Raw genomic sequence first — 8,657 nt, 5'->3', positions numbered from 1 at the left:
AGGGGGGATCTTGTGGCCTGTTATAAACTAGTCAGGGGGGATCAGCAGGCATTGGGGGAGTCACTGTTCCCCCAAGCACCACCAGGAGTGACCAGGAATAACGGTCACAAGCTGGCAGAGGGTAGGTTTAGGTTGGACATCAGGAGGTGCTATTTCACGGTCAGGACAGCTAGGGTCTGGAACCAACTTCCAAGAGAGGTGGTGCAGGCTCCTACCCTGGGAGTTTTTAAGAGGAGGTTAGATGAACACCTTGCTGGGGTCATTTGACCCCAGTACTCTTTCCTGCCATGGTAGGGGGTCGGACTAGATGATCTGCTCAGGTCCCTTCCAACCCTAGAAACTATGAAACTATATTCTGACTCTAAAAGAAGCTTGCTGAAAGATTGCCTGCTGGGCAAATGATATGATGGTCTTAGTAATTTGAAAGCTTCCTGCCGGTATGTATTTTCAGTTATTAACAATGGCATCCCAGAAGAATATATTGCTCTTGCAAGAGCTTGGTCAATTTTCCTGATCTTCAGGTGTCAACTAGTCTGCAAATGAAGCTATTGAGAGTCTTTTGTATACAGTTGGTTGCAATATTTGGTTACTTCAGGATCTTGATTGGGCAACCCTTTGTGATGCTGATGTTAAGAAGCAGCAGCAGCAGCAGCAGCAGGCCTTCTAGGTCAAGAACATTGGAAAGAGCTACTTGCACTTTCATCATCATGGATGCAAGTGAGGAGGAGGTAGATCGTGAAGGATTTTTTTAATGTCTGCAGGACACTTCTTACATACAAAGATGTGTTTGGTCATCCTAGTTGCATTTGGAAATGCATATTTCATTTGACAGTATTTGCAATCACTTTTTTCTCAGAATAACTCACAGTGTGGAAATGTTTCCATTTGTTAGAAATTGGTTGTTCCACTTTGCTGAGGAAGAAAAAAGAAAAATGTAATTTAGTGGCTAGCTTGCATATATAAACACCAAGCTATAGCATGTACAAATTTAGTAATGGATGGAGGAGAGGCCTCCTCAAAGTTAGCTGTGAACAACTTCCCTGCCCTGCAGGCCTCACCTGACTGCTAAAGTTGGGCAATTTGTCACAAAACATCAGATTAATAGTGTAATGTTTCTGCTTATTTTTGCTTATTAGACCTGTACCCGTCTGGTCTCGAGCATCCGGTCACGTGCCACGTGGCCCCGGATGCTCGGGGTTGTCCACCGGTCCGTCCCTGTGGTCCTGCCGAGTAAGTGTCTCTTCCCCGGATAGTCTCTCTCCCAATCTCGCCTGCCACAACTTTGTATCTTATCCCAGTGGTGGGGGTCTGACTATTGGGGTCTCTTGCATATGGGACTGCTGGATGACGATCTTCTGCGAGGCTCCACCTCCCCTTTACCTCGCCCTTACACCCCACCTTGATGAGTCCTGATGTCCTTTGGCCAAGTCCCCGACAGTTGAGGCTCTGCACCCCTTTTCAGAAGCGGGCTGTAGGACAGCCAGGACAAACCCAAACTCCACCCACCACGCCTCACGGCCATCTAGCCTTTCCTGTAACTGTAAACCCTCTTTGGGTTTAAACAACACTCGGGCTTCTCACCCAGCAACCCCTTCCAAAGTGGGAAATGAAAAAGGAAAAAAAAATACCAACAACAGAGAAATGCAAACGTACTAAGGGAGGACCTCTGCCCCCTTTTCTGAATGCTCCCACAGCCTGCCCTACAACAACAGGCCCAGGCCCCTAAGGCCCCTAGCAAGCCCTAAACTTGGTCTGAGTTAGCCTGCTGGCTACAGCGTCCTCCTCTCCACTCTGCCCAGTTTGTGGGTTCGCTGGACCCTCGGTGGTCGCTCTCGGCACGTCCTCCCCACGTCTCCTGGCGGGGCGGCTCTATACTGTTGGGGCCCGTCTTCCGCCACCCTTCCCGCTGCTCGTGCCCTTTGGCTCCCACCTGGGGCACCTCCTTGAGCCCTCCCGAGCATTCTATGGTTCCACCTGATCTGGCATTTTGGCTTCTGCTGGCTCTTCCGACGCTTTGGCGGTAACGCCGGACTTCAAGCTCCTCTGGCTCTTCCCGGCCCCCTGGTCCTGGTTCCTGGTCTGGATGAGATGCCTCTGCTCCTTCACGCCCTGTGTTGCTGCCGGCGGCATCTTCCCCATGGTAGGCTTTACTGCATCCTCCCATGCTGCGGGAGGCAGTTTCCCACACTTCTCCCCCTTGTGGGGGCTCCAGGTAAGACTTCCCGACTGGTGCTCCTGCAGGTCTCTCCCCTGCTCTCACGCCAGCAGCTCCTTTTATTCCCCCGGCTGGTTCCTGCCATTTGCCTTATCAGCTGGCCAAAGCTGTATAAAGGCATGGCTAACGAGCCGCCGAGGTCCCGCTGCCATTTCCGGTTTTGCTGTGGCTCCCGCTACAGGTAAGAATTTTTCTGTTTCTTTCTTTCTCCTTTTATCTTCCTCAGCCAGTTCCTGCTCCCAGGGTTCCCCCCTGGCTCTTCGGGGTCTGCATCTCTGTTTCTCCCTGTGACAAGACCCTTTCCTGTAATTGCCACTATTTGAGACTTTGCAGTATATTCCAACTCTCTCGCCTGCCGCATCTGGAATATTTTTTGATGTTATTAGTCAGGGAGATCTGGGGAGATAAGATCTCTCTTAAAGGCAGAGTGCACTGAGCAAAGCAAAAAAAAGGAAAGAAGAAACAGCTGATATCAGCTGTTAAGTTTCAGTTAATTTATATCTGATATAAGAGTGAAGTAAGACAACTGAAGAGTTACTAAGTTCAAATTTAAGAGATACCTGAAAGGCATACAATTGCCATATTCTGTCTGACTGTGTATCATTAAAAAAAAATGTAAAAAAAAATAAAAGTGATTAACACAAATCAAACTGTGATTCTATCTCTGATTTTAAGTTCAGGTGTCATCAAGAGGAGGTTTGATTGAACTGGTGATCCAGTAAGTCCATATGTAAGTTGCCATTGTATGATTGTGGTAAAAAGAAAAAAAAAAGGAAGTAACACCTCCTGACTAATAACATCGAAAAATATTCAACCCATTTGAATATTCAAGATGTGGCAGGCAAGAGAAACCCTAAATACTTTTTTTTTTATGTGTCCTGGGAATGGACACTAGCTGCAGGATCCATTCATTCCTGTAGAGGTTAGAAACAAGCAATGTATTGCTTTTACCCTGCAAAGTAATTGTCCCCTTTTAGCTCGCTGCCACTGCAGCCAATGTTCCCATGCTGCTCGGAGTCCTTCCTGGGAGACTAAATTTCTTCTCCGTTCAATCTGGACTCAAATAAGCTTGACCAATCTACCTACAGCTCAGAGAGAGGATCCTCCAGTGTCTCCTTCACCCCAGCAGGCTTGTTTCCTTTTCCTTTCATCTCCCAATACTCTCTCAGCCCACTGCACCGCTGCTCTCTTGGCACTCCTGTCTTAAAAAGACAGCTGGTTGGAAGCAGCGTTCTCCGTGTTTTGCCACTTCTGCCACTCTTGCATCTTCACAAATAGGAATTCAATTATGAATTACGTAGGTTATGAAAATTACTAATGCAACTAAAATATGGTTTAATATACTGCATTCAGATACATTTAAATTCTTACCTTTCAAGAAAGAAGTATACTTCCTTTCAGCTCTTTGTGCTGCTTCTGTGGATCTCAAGGTCACAGGGCCAGGAGGAAGCAGGTTCCTTCCATCTCCAAAACTTTAGACTTGCTCTGTCTCTCCTCCTGAGGCTTTTGAGCAAGCACAGCAATATATTGCTTGTTTCTAATTTCTACAGGAATGAATGGATGCTGCTGCTGTTGAGGAGTTCGTGACCCCTTGCAGAGCTATTCCCAAAGACACAGAGTCACTGTCAATCTCAAAATTTATTCAGCATGCTGGGCACCCTGAGCAAACTCAGAGGCCCCGAATAAAACTGTTAGAGGCGATTTATAGTTTACAGACAAGATGCGTGCACAGGTGGGAATTTTCCACTGTGAATATCAGGTCAGTGTGGGAAAATTCTTAATTATTTCAAAACTGGTTTTTGGCTACATGTTTGTTTTGAAATGGTAACTAATAGGGAGGAAACTTACTTCAGACTTCAAAGTGAATAGGATTCGGTCATTGCAGAGTCTTATCAGCCTGTCCTTGGAGGCTGAGTCTGCTGTAGAAGCTACACTATTATTTATGATCTTGTTAATAAATTTCTACACTGCTAGTGTCCATTCCCAGTCCTTTGAGGCCTAGTCAGGACGACAGGAACAGATCCACCAACCTCTAGATCAAAAGTCAACAATAGAGGAAGTCCACAAGCAAAGAAGGCACTGAATCCTTCTTCCTTCTCTTGTGAAATGACAGTGCTCCCTGGGGACGGAAATGGATCTTGCTCTTGCATTTGAGAGTTGTGCTGTACCGCTTGTCCTTGCTGTACAGGAATTGTAATGATCTGATACTGTAGATAGTCTTACATAAAAGTCTATTACCTAGTTATTAGAAAACATTTTTGGGGGGTAAAGAGTAGCAATATATGAACCCCTTGTCTTAAGCATTTTATTCATCATTCAAAAGAGGGGTTTTTTTTTAATTTCTCCAAAAATTTTCAATTTTTTCAGTTTTCAGAAAAAAACAAAAAAAAAAGTCGTCAGAAAAAAGGGGGGCAAATGAGGTTTTTCCTAATTTTTTGGGTTTTTTTTCCAGGCCTTCACATCTCTATTCCCATTACTATGCTTGCCCCACGTAGGCCATGTGTTTTATAGTCTTGCCCAGTGTTGGCTTAATTTAACAAACTTCATAATTATTAATTACATGCTGCTTTTGGCAGCAGTTTAGTGATAGGCAGTGTATTTTGTGAGGTTTCCTTGTATGCAAATGTTAAATGATGTTTTTTTTCCTCGTGTTGACTGGGGGAAAACTTCATGTTATGTTTGAGTAAATACAGTACTTCTTCCACCCCTAGAGGTAGAAAGCAGATGGATATAGTGTATAGCGCTGTCCTCTGGTGTAGCCTTGCTCTGTCCATGAATACATGTGGATGCTGCCCAATATTAATCTAGTTTCTTTAAACCTCTGTTAGTTAAGTAAATTTCTTTTTTCTCCCATAATATCTAGAGAGTTGCTAGTGAAAACATGTCGGTATAACTTAATGAACCTGAGAATAAAAGGAGTTAAGTTTCTGCAGTTCATCAATATACAGCTCATTGAGGTGCCACTGTATTTACAGGAAAAAAAGATTGTCTATCTTCCTGTTTCTAGGCAAAAAAGTAGAAAAGCTTGCTGAAACAGGTGAGATAGTTCCATGTTGCAACAAGAAAAAATTACTACTTCAGTTTGACTGTTTGCCATATCAACTTGGTAGCAAAAATGCTCTGAATCGCAAATAAGAAGCTTTTCTATTAACTGTGTAACCTTAAACTTATCTGAACTCCACCCAAGTAAATGTCTTCAAAGGAATTTCTGAAAGGTATTTTACTGTGTGAATTGTGATTTTTAATTCTTTTTTTCCCCCCTATTCTCATTTCTAGCCCAGGTAATGTACTTATCATGTGTGACATGTACTGTAAGCATTTGCAGTTGATATTTATTCAAGTCACAGTCATGGAATATTTTAGCAAAGCAAGGCTGTTCTTCGTGACCTAGGTTGTATAACTTCGTAAATGAAAGAAATATTATCTAACTAGAATGTTCCATTTATTCAAATATGTATTTCAAATCAGTTTTAAGTAATATTTCATTGATGTTAAAAAGGAAACACAGAATAAATAGTAAGGGTTTTACTGTAAGGGTGCTGGTAGGGCCAGTTATGATTAACATTGCCCTGTACTTCCGTTTCAGTTGCTTGTGATTTTCTGCAAAATTTTAACATTTGGGGCTGAAATTTTCTGTCTGATATTTGCCTCTGGTTCAGTTTTGGTTCTGTTTCATTTTTAATTTTCAGATGAGGAGGTTGAGGTTTTTTCCAAGAAAAAGATCAAGAGGAAGAAGATTGTTTTGTATATTCTTACAGCCATTTGGAAACTTTAAGCATTGGTATTTTTTTTACAACAGTTTCTTGAAATTTGATAGAGGGAGTGGATTGCTCGAGTGTTGGCTACGTATCCTCTGACCCCTGTGTGAAGATTTGGCAGTTTATAAGTCTTTGAAAGTTGTCACTTCATGTGACAACTAAAGAGTTGCCAGAGTTTAGCAACTAAACATCTGATGAGGCTTGATCTAAATTCTTTGATCTAAATATATTGCAACCCAGGAAAACAGCAGTTGAGCAGACCCTCTCCCTGTTGACACAAGTATTAGTTGCGTGATCACATATATGACCAAGTAAGGTGTACAACACGTGAAGCAGCTGATCATGAAAAGAGTTGTGATGCTCAATAGATAGAGTTGAATTTAACACTGGGGTCTGGAGTCTCTCAGAGTTCCCATGTAGTGTTGGGCAAGTTTGTTTAAACCAAAACTTTCTGGTGGCTATTAATTTGATACTCTTAACTTTCTAGGCCTCATTTTGAAATACTTGGGGTTGGATTTGCAGAAGTGTTGAGTACTCGGCCTCTGGGCTCTGCAGCTGTGTGAAAGGGGCTCCAGACAGATCTTGAGCCAAGCCAACTTCTGAGCTCAATACTTGCGGCACTCCCAGGAGGAAATGCAGTGACATGCAAGTGACCTCAGGGGCAGTGGGTCAGGAGTGAGGGACACCAACAGGCTTGGGGGGTAGGAGTCTTTGGGTTGGAAGTGAGGGGCACTGGCAGGGCCAGGGGGCTGCAGGTCCAGAGTGAGGGGCACCAGCTGGGCGTGTGTGGATTAGGTGTAAGGGGCAATGGCATGAGCAGGGCTCTGGCATATCAGGGCCGCTCAGTGCCACAAAGCAACAGGGAGGGCAGCTGCAGCTGGACGCACATGGCTGTAGGGGAAGGGGGAGCTTTGATTTTCTTAGATAAAAAAATTAAAATCAAGTGTCAAATTATATAGGTATCTGAAATTTATTTTATATGATGATTGAAGCACTGGTAGACTTCTAAATTGCTTTAAAATTGTAAATATATCGATAAAACATTATGTTCAACTGATACCTGTATATCTAGCGGTGTTTCATTTTAATTATGGAAAACGTAGATTCTGGGGAGAAGGGATTTCAATCGGAGAATTTTAGATTTTTAAATAGAGAAAACCAGGGCCCTGGTGATCATCCTACAATTAGCCAGTATACCCCTAAGATCTATCTACATTTATGTAAACCCAAAGCCCCCCACTGTTGTCATTGCAAAGGGGACAACTCTGAGGGAAGCAAGCACTTGCAGGCTGGGTCCTTTAATTTTCAGCATCCATTTACATTCTGAACTGTTTTCATCATGCTGAATTCCATGCAGATACCACACTTGTCTGCTGTATTCATTAGGCTCTGACTTGATTTACAATATGTGATTCTTCTGCAATGGTGCCAGGCTTCCTCCCCTTCCCCCACCCTGCCCAACCGCCCTGGCTGTTTAGCTGGCTCCTCTAAGTACTTTTTCCCTTTTAATTTCTGTAGTATCTCACACAGTCTGAGAGAAACATCTTCTGCGTTACATTGAAAGAAACACTAGCCTGCCTATCCTAAGCTAAATACGCAACACCACGTGATAGGGCATGTGCTGTATCATACACCTTAGGTATTCTGCAAGTTACAAAGCCAATGTGTAGGTGCTGAAAATAGTCTGAAGTGTTGTTAATGGGGTATAACATATATATCCCTAAGTGCATTATTGATTTCGTAACTTTTTTACCTAGTTTTGAAAGGTTGAGTTTTTCTGTGGGGCATAGGGAAAATGCTGTTTGGATGATGATTTGTTTACAGTACTTAAAGCATTTTAAATTGAGGAAGGAAATGCTATTGAAGTTTTAAACATCTGTCAGCAAAAATATATCCTCTGTTATACTTGTACAACCCCGTTGGCTTTAGTGAATCTATAGTAGTGCATAAGAGATTTTGGGCAGAATTTGCACTTCACTTTTATGGATGTTTTTCTTCTCAGATAGTCAGTGCAGAGCCTTTTGAGATTTATGATGATTTACAACTTACCTGTAATGTGTTTGGACTTCAGAACTGTGCACCACACAAGTTAAGAGGATCAATAGTTCTGTCTCTACCTATCTGCATTTAACATTACATAAAAGAAAAATAGATGCACACTTTTTTTTGTAACACCTGGAAAACCATGTGGCAGAAATATATGGGTTCCCAGTTTTTTTGATTCTGTGTCCAGAAAGAATACAGTGCAAAGAGCAGGCCCATCTGAATTAAGTGGTAATGTTCATGCAGTTTAGAAATTAGTGATGAACTATTTACAGTTCTTTATTTTATGTTTACAATAAATTTGCTCTTAGGAAAATTCAATATTTTTAGAGGTTACTTCTAAGGAAAATGTAAATCTGCTAGCTAAGTACTTCTACTTCATTTTTAGATTTGGTAACTCTCACCACGATTTCCTCCTATTGAACCTTTCTATCTAACTCTACAGTTTCAGCTTTTGGCTGAGCAGACAACAGCTACTAACAGTTCAGCTGTGAAAGGATTAGAAGTGTAGCTTTTGCCTGAGCAGGCAAGAGAATGAACAAGTTGAAGATTAGGCTCTGTTCCTGCTCTATGCAGCCATAGCTCTGGAAAAATCTTTTTTTCCCCTCATTCTGGTTTTCCAAAAACAAGGTGTGTATCTT

The 8,657-nt window shown here is 42.5% G+C and overlaps 1 protein-coding gene across 5 annotated transcripts in view; it reads left to right on the top strand.

Annotated features, from left to right (window-relative positions):
* The window catches only part of MIPOL1 (mirror-image polydactyly 1), a 448,613-nt gene that overhangs the window by 102,999 nt on the left and 336,957 nt on the right, over window positions 1-8,657 (top strand). For 2 of the 5 annotated variants that reach the window (XM_019518866.1, XM_019518863.1), the window contains exon 1: window positions 5,893-5,996. The exons of 1 other annotated variant lie outside the window; for it this stretch is intronic. The gene's annotated coding sequence lies outside the window, so the exon portion shown is untranslated. Of the gene's footprint in view, window positions 1-3,656; window positions 3,669-5,889; window positions 5,997-8,657 lie in introns of those variants that run through there. 2 more of the 5 variants (XM_019518864.1, XM_019518867.1) reach the window with 2 other exon arrangements.

This window comes from Gavialis gangeticus, unplaced genomic scaffold (genome assembly GCF_001723915.1).
Source record: "Gavialis gangeticus isolate Ggan-Ray unplaced genomic scaffold, GavGan_comp1, whole genome shotgun sequence".
NCBI lineage: Eukaryota > Metazoa > Chordata > Crocodylia > Gavialidae > Gavialis > Gavialis gangeticus.
This window is presented reverse-complemented; position numbering and strand designations above follow the sequence as displayed.